Below are 12,718 nucleotides of genomic sequence, written 5' to 3'. Positions count from 1 at the left end.
TCCACCCTTCGCTCTCTCTCCCTCTCTCTCCGCCTCCACCCTTCGCTCTCTCTCTCCGCCTCCACCCTTCGCCCTCTCTCCGCCTCCACCCATCGCTCTCTCTCCGCCTCCACCCTTCGCTCTCTATCTCCGCCTCCACCCTTCGCTCTCTCTCTCCGCCTCCACCCTTCGCCCTCTCTCTCCGCCTTCACCCTTCGCTCTCTCTCCGCCTCCACCCTTCGCTCTCTCTCTCCGCCTCCACCCTTCGCTCTCTCTCTCCGCCTCCACCCTTCGCTCTCTCTCTCTCTCTCTCCGCCTCCACCCTTCGCTCTCTCTCTCTCTCTCTCCGCCTCCACCCTTCGCTCTCTCTCTCTCTCTCTCTCCGCCTCCACCCTTCGCTCTCTCTCTCCGCCTCCACCCTTCGCCCTCTCTCTCCGCCTTCACCCTTCGCTCTCTCTCCGCCTCCACCCTTCGCTCTCTCTCTCCGCCTTCACCCTTCGCTCTCTCTCCGCCTCCACCCTTCGCTCTCTCTCTCTCCGCCTCCACCCTTCGCTCTCTCTCCGCCTCCACCCTTCGCTCTCTCTCCGCCTCCACCCTTCGCTCTCTCTCTCAACCTCCACCCTTCGCCCTCTCTCTCCGCCTCCACCCTTCGCTCTCTCTCCGCCTCCACCCTTCGCTCTCTCTCTCTCCGCCTCCACCCTTCGCTCTCTCTCCGCCTCCACCCTTCGCTCTCTCTCCGCCTCCACCCTTCGCTCTCTCTCCGCCTCCACCCTTCGCTCTCTCTCCGCCTCCACCCTTCGCTCTCTCTCTCTCTCTCCGCCTCCACCCTTCGCTCTCTCTCCGCCTCCACCCTTCGCTCTCTCTCTCCGCCTCCACCCTTCGCTCTCTCTCTCCGCCTCCACCCTTCGCTCTCTCTCTCCGCCTCCACCCTTCGCTCTCTCTCTCCGCCTCCACCCTTCGCTCTCTCTCTCCGCCTCCACCCTTCGCTCTCTCTCTCCGCCTCCACCCTTCGCTCTCTCTCTCCGCCTCCACCCTTCGCCCTCTCTCTCCGCCTTCACCCTTCGCTCTCTCTCCGCCTTCAACCTTCGCTCTCTCTCTCCGCCTCCACCCTTCGCTCTCTCTCCGCCTCCACCCTTCGCTCTCTCTCTCTCCGCCTCCACCCTTCGCTCTCTCTCTCCGCCTCCACCCTTCGCTCTCTCTCTCTGCCTCCACCCTTCGCTCTCTCTCTCCGCCTCCACCCTTCGCTCTCTCTCCGCCTCCACCCTTCGCTCTCTCTCCCTCTCTCTCCGCCTCCACCCTTCGCTCTCTCTCTCCGCCTCCACCCTTCGCCCTCTCTCCGCCTCCACCCTTCGCTCTCTCTCCGCCTCCACCCTTCGCTCTCTCTCCGCCTCCACCCTTCGCTCTCTCTCTCCGCCTCCACCCTTCGCCCTCTCTCTCCGCCTTCACCCTTCGCTCTCTCTCCGCCTCCACCCTTCGCTCTCTCTCCGCCTACACCCTTCGCTCTCTCTCTCTCTCTCCGCCTCCACCCTTCACTCTCTCTCTCTCTCTCCGCCTCCACCCTTCGCTCTCTCTCTCTCTCTCCGCCTCCACCCTTCGCTCTCTCTCTCCGCCTCCACCCTTCGCCCTCTCTCTCCGCCTTCACCCTTCGCTCTCTCTCCGCCTCCACCCTTCGCTCTCTCTCTCCGCCTCCACCCTTCGCTCTCTCTCTCCGCCTCCACCCTTCGCTCTCTCTCCGCCTCCACCCTTCGCTCTCTCTCTCTCCGCCTCCACCCTTCGCTCTCTCTCCGCCTCCACCCTTCGCTCTCTCTCTCAACCTCCACCCTTCGCTCTCTCTCAACCTCCACCCTTCGCTCTCTCTCTCCGCCTCCACCCTTCGCCCTCTCTCTCCGCCTCCACCCTTCGCTCTCTCTCCGCCTTCACCCTTCGCTCTCTCTCTCTCCGCCTCCACCCTTCGCTCTCTCTCCGCCTCCACCCTTCGCTCTCTCTCTCTCTCTCCGCCTCCACCCTTCGCTCTCTCTCTCCGCCTCCACCCTTCGCTCTCTCTCTCCGCCTCCACCCTTCGCTCTCTCTCTCCGCCTCCACCCTTCGCTCTCTCTCTCCGCCTCCACCCTTCGCTCTCTCTCTCCGCCTCCACCCTTCGCTCTCTCTCTCCGCCTCCACCCTTCGCTCTCTCTCTCCGCCTCCACCCTTCGCTCTCTCTCTCCGCCTCCACCCTTCGCTCTCTCTCTCCGCCTCCACCCTTCGCTCTCTCTCTCCGCCTCCACCCTTCGCTCTCTCTCTCCGCCTCCACCCTTCGCTCTCTCTCTCCGCCTCCACCCTTCGCTCTCTCTCTCCGCCTCCACCCTTCGCCCTCTCTCTCCGCCTTCACCCTTCGCTCTCTCTCCGCCTCCACCCTTCGCTCTCTCTCTCCGCCTCCACCCTTCGCTCTCTCTCCGTCTCCACCCTTCGCTCTCTCTCTCTCCGCCTCCACCCTTCGCCCTCTCTCTCCGCCTTCACCCTTCGCTCTCTCTCCGCCTCCACCCTTCGCTCTCTCTCTCCGCCTCCATCCTTCGCTCTCTCTCTCCGCCTCCACCCTTCGCTCTCTCTCTCTCCGCCTCCACCCTTCGCTCTCTCTCTCTCTCTCCGCCTTCACCCTTCGCTCTCTCTCTCTCTCTCCGCCTCCACCCTTCGCTCTCTCTCTCCGCCTCCACCCTTCGCTCTCTCTCTCTCTCCGCCTCCACCCTTCGCTCTCTCTCTCCGCCTCCACCCTTCGCTCTCTCACTCCGCCTCCACCCTTCGCTCTCTCTCTCCGCCTCCACCCTTCGCTCTCTCTCTCTCTCCGCCTCCACCCTTCGCTCTCTCTCTCTCTCCGCCTCCACCCTTCGCTCTCTCTCTCTCCGCCTCCACCCTTCGCTCTCTCTCTCTCTCTCCGCCTCCACCCTTCGCTCTCTCTCTCTCTCTCCGCCTCCACCCTTCCCTCTCTCTCCGCCTTCACCCTTCGCTCTCTCTCTCCGCCTCCACCCTTCGCTCTCTCTCTCTCTCTCCGCCTCCACCCTTCGCTCTCTCTCCGCCTCCACCCTTCGCTCTCTCTCTCTCTCCGCCTCCACCCTTCCCTCTCTCTCCGCCTTCACCCTTCGCTCTCTCTCTCCGCCTCCACCCTTCGCTCTCTCTCTCCGCCTCCACCCTTCGCTCTCTCTCTCCGCCTCCACCCTTCGCTCTCTCTCTCCGCCTCCACCCTTCGCTCTCTCTCCGCCTCCACCCTCCGCCCTCTCTCTCCGCCTCCACCCTTCGCTCTCTCTCTCCGCCTTCACCCTTCGCTCTCTCTCTCTCCGCCTCCACCCTCCGCCCTCTCTCTCCGCCTCCACCCTTCGCTCTCTCTCTCCGCCTTCACCCTTCGCTCTCTCTCTCTCCGCATCCACCCTCCGCCCTCTCTCTCCGCCTCCACCCTTCGCTCTCTCTCTCCGCCTTCACCCTTCGCTCTCTCTCCACCTCCACCCTTCGCTCTCTCTCTCTCCGCATCCACCCTCCGCCCTCTCTCTCCGCCTCCACCCTTCGCTCTCTCTCTCCGCCTTCACCCTTCGCTCTCTCTCTGCCTCCACCCTTCGCGCTCTCTCTCCGCCTTCACCCTTCGCTCTCTCTCTCTCCGCCTCCACCCTCCGCCCTCTCTCTCCGCCTCCACCCTTCGCTCTCTCTCTCCGCCTTCACCCTTCGCTCTCTCTCTCTCCGCATCCACCCTCCGCCCTCTCTCTCCGCCTCCACCCTCCGCTCTCTCTCTCCGCCTTCACCCTTCGCTCTCTCTCCGCCTCCACCCTTCGCTCTCTCTCTCCGCCTCCACCCTTCGCTCTCTCTCTCCGCCTCCACCCTCCGCCCTCTCTCTCCGCCTCCACCCTTCGCTCTCTCTCTCCGCCTCCACCCTTCGCTCTCTCTCTCCGCCTCCACCCTTCGCTCTGTCTCTCCGCCTTCACCCTTCGCTCTCTCTCTCTGCCTCCACCCTTCGCTCTCTCTCTCCGCCTCCACCCTTCGCTCTCTCTCCCCGCCTTCACCCTTCGCTCTCTCTCTCTCTCTCTCCGCCTCCACCCTTCGCTCTCTCTCTCCGCCTCCACCCTTCGCTCTCTCTCTCTCCGCCTTCACCCTTCGCTCTCTCTCTCTCTGCCTCCACCCTTCGCTCTCTCTCTCCGCCTCCACCCTTCGCTCTCTCTCCCCGCCTTCACCCTTCGCTCTCTCTCTCTCTCTCTCTCTCCGCCTCCACCCTTCGCTCTCTCTCTCCGCCTTCACCCTTCGCTCTCTCTCTCTCCGCCTCCACCCTTCGCTCTCTCTCCGCCTCCACCCTTCGCTCTCTCTCCGCCTCCACCCTTCGCTCTCTCTCCGCCTCCACCCTTCGCTCTCTCTCTCTCCGCCTTCACCCTTCGCTCTCTCTCTCTCCGCCTTCACCCTTCGCTCTCTCTCTCCGCCTCCACCCTTCGCTCTCTCTCTCCGCCTTCACCCTTCGCTCTCTCTCTCTCTGCCTCCACCCTTCGCTCTCTCTCTCCGCCTCCACCCTTCGCTCTCTCTCCCTCCGCCCTCCCTCCGCTCTCCCTCCGCCCTCCCTCCGCCCTCCCTTCGCTCTCTCTCTCCGCCTCCACCCTTCGCTCTCTCTCCGCCTCCACCCTTCGCTCTCTCTCCCTCCGCCTCCACCCTTCGCTCTCTCTCCCTCCGCCCTCCCTCCGCTCTCCCTCCGCCCTCCCTCCGCTCTCCCTCCGCCCTCCCTCCGCCCTCCCTTCGCTCTCTCTCTCCGCCTCCACCCTTCGCTCTCTCTCTCTCCGCCTCCACCCTTCGCTCTCTCTCTCTCTCTCCGCCTTCACCCTTCGCTCTCTCTCTCTCTCTCCGCCTCCACCCTTCGCTCTCTCTCTCTCTCTCCGCCTCCACCCTTCACTCTCTCTCTCTCTCCGCCTCCACCCTTCGCTCTCTCTCTCCGCCTCCACCCTTCGCTCTCTCACTCCGCCTCCAACCTTCGCTCTCTCTCTCCGCCTCCACCCTTCGCTCTCTCTCTCCGCCTCCACCCTTCGCTCTCTCTCTCTCCGCCTCCACCCTTCGCTCTCTCTCTCTCCGCCTCCACCCTTCGCTCTCTCTCTCTCCGCCTCCACCCTTCGCTCTCTCTCTCTCCGCCTCCACCCTTCGCTCTCTCTCTCTCTCTGCCTCCACCCTTCCCTCTCTCTCCGCCTTCACCCTTCGCTCTCTCTCTCCGCCTCCACCCTTCGCTCTCTCTCTCTCTCTCCGCCTCCACCCTTCGCTCTCTCTCTCTCTCTCCGCCTCCACCCTTCGCTCTCTCTCCGCCTCCACCCTTCGCTCTCTCTCTCTCTCTCCGCCTCCACCCTTCCCTCTCTCTCCGCCTTCACCCTTCGCTCTCTCTCTCCGCCTCCACCCTTCGCTCTCTCTCTCCGCCTCCACCCTTCGCTCTCTCTCTCCGCCTCCACCCTTCGCTCTCTCTCTCCGCCTCCACCCTTCGCTCTCTCTCCGCCTCAACCCTCCGCCCTCTCTCTCCGCCTCCACCCTTCGCTCTCTCTCTCCGCCTTCACCCTTCGCTCTCTCTCTCTCCGCCTCCACCCTCCGCCCTCTCTCTCCGCCTCCACCCTTCGCTCTCTCTCTCCGCCTTCACCCTTCGCTCTCTCTCTCTCCGCATCCACCCTCCGCCCTCTCTCTCCGCCTCCACCCTTCGCTCTCTCTCTCCGCCTTCACCCTTCGCTCTCTCTCTGCCTCCACCCTTCGCGCTCTCTCTCCGCTTTCACCCTTCGCTCTCTCTCTCCGCCTCCACCCTCCGCCCTCTCTCTCCGCCTCCACCCTTCGCTCTCTCTCTCCGCCTTCACCCTTCGCTCTCTCTCTCTCCGCCTCCACCCTCCGCCCTCTCTCTCCGCCTCCACCCTTCGCTCTCTCTCTCCGCCTTCACCCTTCGCTCTCTCTCTCTCCGCATCCACCCTCCGCCCTCTCTCTCCGCCTCCACCCTTCGCTCTCTCTCTCCGCCTTCACCCTTCGCTCTCTCTCTGCCTCCACCCTTCGCGCTCTCTCTCCGCCTTCACCCTTCGCTCTCTCTCTCCGCCTCCACCCTCCGCCCTCTCTCTCCGCCTCCACCCTTCGCTCTCTCTCTCCGCCTTCACCCTTCGCTCTCTCTCTCTCCGCATCCACCCTCCGCCCTCTCTCTCCGCCTCCACCCTCCGCTCTCTCTCTCCGCCTCCACCCTTCGCTCTCTCTCCGCCTCCACCCTTCGCTCTCTCTCCGCCTCCACCCTTCGCTCTCTCTCTCCGCCTCCACCCTTCGCTCTCTCTCTCCGCCTCCACCCTCCGCCCTCTCTCTCCGCCTCCACCCTTCGCTCTCTCTCTCCGCCTTCACCCTTCGCTCTCTCTCTCTCCGCATCCACCCTCCGCCCTCTCTCTCCGCCTCCACCCTCCGCTCTCTCTCTCCGCCTTCACCCTTCGCTCTCTCTCCGCCTCCACCCTTCGCTCTCTCTCTCCGCCTCCACCCTTCGCTCTCTCTCTCCGCCTCCACCCTCCGCCCTCTCTCTCCGCCTCCACCCTTCGCTCTCTCTCTCCGCCTCCACCCTTCGCTCTCTCTCTCCGCCTCCACCCTTCGCTCTCTCTCTCCGCCTTCACCCTTCGCTCTCTCTCTCTGCCTCCACCCTTCGCTCTCTCTCTCCGCCTCCACCCTTCGCTCTCTCTCCCCGCCTTCACCCTTCGCTCTCTCTCTCTCTCTCTCCGCCTCCACCCTTCGCTCTCTCTCTCCGCCTCCACCCTTCGCTCTCTCTCTCTCCGCCTTCACCCTTCGCTCTCTCTCTCTCTGCCTCCACCCTTCGCTCTCTCTCTCCGCCTCCACCCTTCGCTCTCTCTCCCCGCCTTCACCCTTCGCTCTCTCTCTCTCTCTCTCTCCGCCTCCACCCTTCGCTCTCTCTCTCCGCCTTCACCCTTCGCTCTCTCTCTCTCCGCCTCCACCCTTCGCTCTCTCTCCGCCTCCACCCTTCGCTCTCTCTCCGCCTCCACCCTTCGCTCTCTCTCCGCCTCCACCCTTCGCTCTCTCTCTCTCCGCCTTCGCTCTCTCTCTCTCCGCCTTCACCCTTCGCTCTCTCTCTCCGCCTCCACCCTTCGCTCTCTCTCTCCGCCTTCACCCTTCGCTCTCTCTCTCTCTGCCTCCACCCTTCGCTCTCTCTCTCCGCCTCCACCCTTCGCTCTCTCTCCCTCCGCCCTCCCTCCGCTCTCCCTCCGCCCTCCCTCCGCCCTCCCTTCGCTCTCTCTCTCCGCCTCCACCCTTCGCTCTCTCTCCGCCTCCACCCTTCGCTCTCTCTCCCTCCGCCTCCACCCTTCGCTCTCTCTCCCTCCGCCCTCCCTCCGCTCTCCCTCCGCCCTCCCTCCGCCCTCCCTTCGCTCTCTCTCTCCGCCTCCACCCTTCGCTCTCTCTCTCTCCGCCTCCACCCTTCGCTCTCTCTCTCTCTCTCCGCCTTCACCCTTCGCTCTCTCTCTCTCTCTCCGCCTCCACCCTTCGCTCTCTCTCTCTCTCTCCGCCTCCACCCTTCACTCTCTCTCTCTCTCCGCCTCCACCCTTCGCTCTCTCTCTCCGCCTCCACCCTTCGCTCTCTCACTCCGCCTCCAACCTTCGCTCTCTCTCTCCGCCTCCACCCTTCGCTCTCTCTCTCCGCCTCCACCCTTCGCTCTCTCTCTCCGCCTCCACCCTTCGCTCTCTCTCTCTCCGCCTCCACCCTTCGCTCTCTCTCTCTCCGCCTCCACCCTTCGCTCTCTCTCTCTCCGCCTCCACCCTTCGCTCTCTCTCTCTCCGCCTCCACCCTTCGCTCTCTCTCTCTCTCTGCCTCCACCCTTCCCTCTCTCTCCGCCTTCACCCTTCGCTCTCTCTCTCCGCCTCCACCCTTCGCTCTCTCTCTCTCTCTCCGCCTCCACCCTTCGCTCTCTCTCTCTCTCCGCCTCCACCCTTCGCTCTCTCTCCGCCTCCACCCTTCGCTCTCTCTCTCTCTCTCCGCCTCCACCCTTCCCTCTCTCTCCGCCTTCACCCTTCGCTCTCTCTCTCCGCCTCCACCCTTCGCTCTCTCTCTCCGCCTCCACCCTTCGCTCTCTCTCTCCGCCTCCACCCTTCGCTCTCTCTCTCCGCCTCCACCCTTCGCTCTCTCTCCGCCTCAACCCTCCGCCCTCTCTCTCCGCCTCCACCCTTCGCTCTCTCTCTCCGCCTTCACCCTTCGCTCTCTCTCTCTCCGCCCTCTCTCTCCGCCTCCACCCTTCGCTCTCTCTCTCCGCCTTCACCCTTCGCTCTCTCTCTCTCCGCATCCACCCTCCGCCCTCTCTCTCCGCCTCCACCCTTCGCTCTCTCTCTCCGCCTTCACCCTTCGCTCTCTCTCTGCCTCCACCCTTCGCGCTCTCTCTCTGCCTCCACCCTTCGCGCTCTCTCTCCGCTTTCACCCTTCGCTCTCTCTCTCCGCCTCCACCCTCCGCCCTCTCTCTCCGCCTCCACCCTTCGCTCTCTCTCTCCGCCTTCACCCTTCGCTCTCTCTCTCTCCGCATCCACCCTCCGCCCTCTCTCTCCGCCTCCACCCTTCGCTCTCTCTCTCCGCCTTCACCCTTCGCTCTCTCTCTGCCTCCACCCTTCGCACTCTCTCTCCGCCTTCACCCTTCGCTCTCTCTCTCCGCCTCCACCCTCCGCCCTCTCTCTCCGCCTCCACCCTTCGCTCTCTCTCTCCGCCTTCACCCTTCGCTCTCTCTCTCTCCGCATCCACCCTCCGCCCTCTCTCTCCGCCTCCACCCTCCGCTCTCTCTCTCCGCCTCCACCCTTCGCTCTCTCTCCGCCTCCACCCTTCGCTCTCTCTCCGCCTCCACCCTTCGCTCTCTCTCTCCGCCTCCACCCTTCGCTCTCTCTCTCCGCCTCCACCCTCCGCCCTCTCTCTCCGCCTCCACCCTTCGCTCTCTCTCTCCGCCTCCACCCTTCGCTCTCTCTCTCCGCCTCCACCCTTCGCTCTCTCTCTCCGCCTTCACCCTTCGCTCTCTCTCTCTGCCTCCACCCTTCGCTCTCTCTCTCCGCCTCCACCCTTCGCTCTCTCTCCCCGCCTTCACCCTTCGCTCTCTCTCTCTCCGCCTCCACCCTTCGCTCTCTCTCTCCGCCTTCACCCTTCGCTCTCTCTCTCTCTGCCTCCACCCTTCGCTCTCTCTCTCCGCCTCCACCCTTCGCTCTCTCTCCCCGCCTTCACACTTCGCGCTCTCTCTCTCTCTCTCCGCCTCCACCCTTCGCTCTCTCTCTCCGCCTTCACCCTTCGCTCTCTCTCTCTCCGCCTCCACCCTTCGCTCTCTCTCCGCCTCCACCCTTCGCTCTCTCTCCGCCTCCACCCTTCGCTCTCTCTCCGCCTCCACCCTTCGCTCTCTCTCCGCCTCCACCCTTCGCTCTCTCTCTCTCCGCCTTCACCCTTCGCTCTCTCTCTCTCTCCGCCTTCACCCTTCGCTCTCTCTCTCCGCCTCCACCCTTCGCTCTCTCTCCGCCTTCACCCTTCGCTCTCTCTCTCTGCCTCCACCCTTCGCTCTCTCTCTCCGCCTCCACCCTTCGCTCTCTCTCCCTCCGCCCTCCCTCCGCTCTCCCTCCGCCCTCCCTCCGCCCTCCCTCCGCCCTCCCTTCGCTCTCTCTCTCCGCCTCCACCCTTCGCTCTCTCTCCGCCTCCACCCTTCGCTCTCTCTCCCTCCGCCTCCACCCTTCGCTCTCTCTCCCTCCGCCTCCACCCTTCGCTCTCTCTCCGCCTCCACCCTTCGCTCTCTCTCCGCCTCCACCCTTCGCTCTCTCTCTCTCCGCCTTCACCCTTCGCTCTCTCTCTCTCTCCGCCTTCACCCTTCGCTCTCTCTCTCCGCCTCCACCCTTCGCTCTCTCTCTCCGCCTTCACCCTTCGCTCTCTCTCTCCGCCTCCACCCTTCGCTCTCTCTCTCCGCCTCCACCCTTCGCTCTCTCTCCCTCCGCCCTCCCTCCGCTCTCCCTCCGCCCTCTCTCCGCCTCCACCCTTCGCTCTCTCTCTCCGCCTTCACCCTTCGCTCTCTCTCTCTCTGCCTCCACCCTTCGCTCTCTCTCTCCGCCTCCACCCTTCGCTCTCTCTCCCCGCCTTCACACTTCGCGCTCTCTCTCTCTCTCTCCGCCTCCACCCTTCGCTCTCTCTCTCCGCCTTCACCCTTCGCTCTCTCTCTCTCCGCCTCCACCCTTCGCTCTCTCTCCGCCTCCACCCTTCGCTCTCTCTCCGCCTCCACCCTTCGCTCTCTCTCCGCCTCCACCCTTCGCTCTCTCTCCGCCTCCACCCTTCGCTCTCTCTCCGCCTCCACCCTTCGCTCTCTCTCTCTCCGCCTTCACCCTTCGCTCTCTCTCTCTCTCCGCCTTCACCCTTCGCTCTCTCTCTCCGCCTCCACCCTTCGCTCTCTCTCTCCGCCTTCACCCTTCGCTCTCTCTCTCTGCCTCCACCCTTCGCTCTCTCTCTCCGCCTCCACCCTTCGCTCTCTCTCCCTCCGCTCTCCCTCCGCCCTCCCTCCGCCCTCCCTTCGCTCTCTCTCTCCGCCTCCACCCTTCGCTCTCTCTCCGCCTCCACCCTTCGCTCTCTCTCCCTCCGCCTCCACCCTTCGCTCTCTCTCCCTCCGCCCTCCCTCCGCTCTCCCTCCGCCCTCCCTCCGCTCTCCCTCCGCTCTCCCTCCGCCCTCCCTCCGCCCTCCCTTCGCTCTCTCTCTCCGCCTCCACCCTTCGCTCTCTCTCTCCGCCTCCACCCTTCGCTCTCTCTCTCCGCCTCCACCCTTCGCTCTCTCTCTCTCCGCCTCCACCCTTCGCTCGCTCTCTCTCCGCCTCCACCCTTCGCTCTCTCTATCTCCGCCTCCACCCTTCGCTCTCTCTCTCCGCCTTCACCCTTCGCTCTCTCTCTCTCCGCCTTCACCCTTCGCTCTCTCTCTCTCCGCCTTCACCCTTCGCTCTCTCTCTCTCCGCCTTCACCCTTCGCTCTCTCTCTCTCCGCCTTCACCCTTCGCTCTCTCTCTCTCCGCCTTCACCCTTCGCTCTCTCTCTCTCCGCCTCCACCCTTCGCTCTCTCTCTCTCCGCCTCCACCCTTCGCTCTCTCTCTCTCCGCCTCCACCCTTCGCTCTCTCTCTCTCCGCCTCCACCCTTCGCTCTCTCTCTCTCCGCCTCCACCCTTCGCTCTCTCTCTCTCCGCCTCCACCCTTCGCTCTCTCTCTCTCCGCCTCCACCCTTCGCTCTCTCTCTCTCCGCCTCCACCCTTCGCTCTCTCTCTCCGCCTTCACCCTTCGCTCTCTCTCTCCACCTCCACCATTCGCTCTCTCTCCGCCTCCACCCTTCGCTCTCTCTCTCCGCCTCCACCCTTCGCTCTCTCTCCGCCTTCACCCTTCGCTCTCTCTCTCTGCCTCCACCCTTCGCTCTCTCTCTCTCTGCCTCCACCCTTCGCTCTCTCTCTCTCTCCCCCTCCATCCTTCTCCCTTTCCTTGCCAGCACTGCATAGTTTGTGAGAGTCTGGGAGAAGAGAGAGAGAGAGACAGTCGAGTCAGACTCCTTTGTTGGCTGTTTCTCTCTTTCCTCTCTTCCTCTTTCTCTCTTGCCCACTCTCTCATACCCCCCTCTTTCTCCCTCTCTTTTCCTCTGCCAGCTCTGCTCAGTTAATCCATTTCCATTTATGAGAGAGACATAAAGGAGAAACTCTAAACTAACAAAACAGAACCGCTCCATTGAAGAAAATAAAAATACTAGTTGTTTTTTTAGTGGTTAAAAGGCAACGTGAGGAGACGTCACACTTTGAGAACAAGGACACTAGGTCTACATAGTGAAATGTCACCAGCAGGCTAATGCACAACAGATATAATCCAACGTCTTTGGGTTTGGAGGGTCTTGAGAAGGTGCCCCCTGGCTGCCTCCAAAACGTAACCCTATTCCCTATATAGTGCACTACATCTGACCAGAACCAATAGTGTGCCATTTGGGTAAACAAATCCCCCACATGACCTCATGCACCCTCCTCTCCTCACTATCCACATGTAACAGGTGTCACATGTTAGGCTAAACTTGCCTGCAGACCCACTGAGCCTTGCAGTACACCTGGTCTGCAGATGACTAACAAAGAGAAACTACAAAAAGAACTAAAGAAGTTTAGTGACTGAGGAGGAGGAGGGCAAACCATCCAAAGCCCTGTGACTTAGTCAGCTATGTAAGAGACCATCGTGACTCAGTCAGTGACTTAGTCAGCTACATAAGAGACCATCGTGACTAAGTCAGTGACTTAGTCAGCTATATAAGAGACCATCGTGACTCAGTCAGTGACTTAGTCAGCTACATAAGAGACCATCGTGACTAAGTCAGTGACTTAGTCAGCTATATAAGAGAGCATCGTGACTCAGTCAGTGACTTAGTCAGCTACAGAAGAGACGACATGACTCAGTCAGTGACTTAGTCAGCTACAGAAGAGACCAAATGGAACACACCTCCCTATAGCCCTCAAAAATCAGCTCTGGACCTTGAAGTCAGTTGCACAGTGTTGTTTCCCCATTCTTAACCCTCTAAATCTGGGACGGATGTAGACCTGGGACACCAGGTGTGTGCAATTAATTAACAGGGAGAACAGAACACTAGCTAGACTTACGGACCTCGTCGGGGTCAGAGGTGAATACCCCTGCCCTATACGGTTAAAAGCCGTTTGGAATTACAGCCCGCGACTGAATCTGACTTATATCTGCACTTCAGACACATTCCATCAGAACACATTGCAACATGCAGAAATCG

At 63.0% G+C, this 12,718-nt stretch overlaps 1 protein-coding gene across 4 annotated transcripts in view; it reads right to left on the bottom strand.

Annotated features, from left to right (window-relative positions):
- The window catches only part of tasp1 (taspase, threonine aspartase, 1), a 115,695-nt gene that overhangs the window by 59,914 nt on the left and 43,063 nt on the right, over positions 1–12,718 (bottom strand). The window lies entirely within an intron of this gene.

The sequence above is a fragment of the Oncorhynchus mykiss genome, chromosome 16 (assembly GCF_057628025.1).
Source record: "Oncorhynchus mykiss isolate SJ-2025 chromosome 16, ASM5762802v1, whole genome shotgun sequence".
Classification (NCBI taxonomy): Eukaryota; Metazoa; Chordata; class Actinopteri; order Salmoniformes; family Salmonidae; genus Oncorhynchus; species Oncorhynchus mykiss.
Note: the sequence above shows the minus strand (reverse complement) of the source record. Positions and strands in the feature narration are given on the sequence as shown.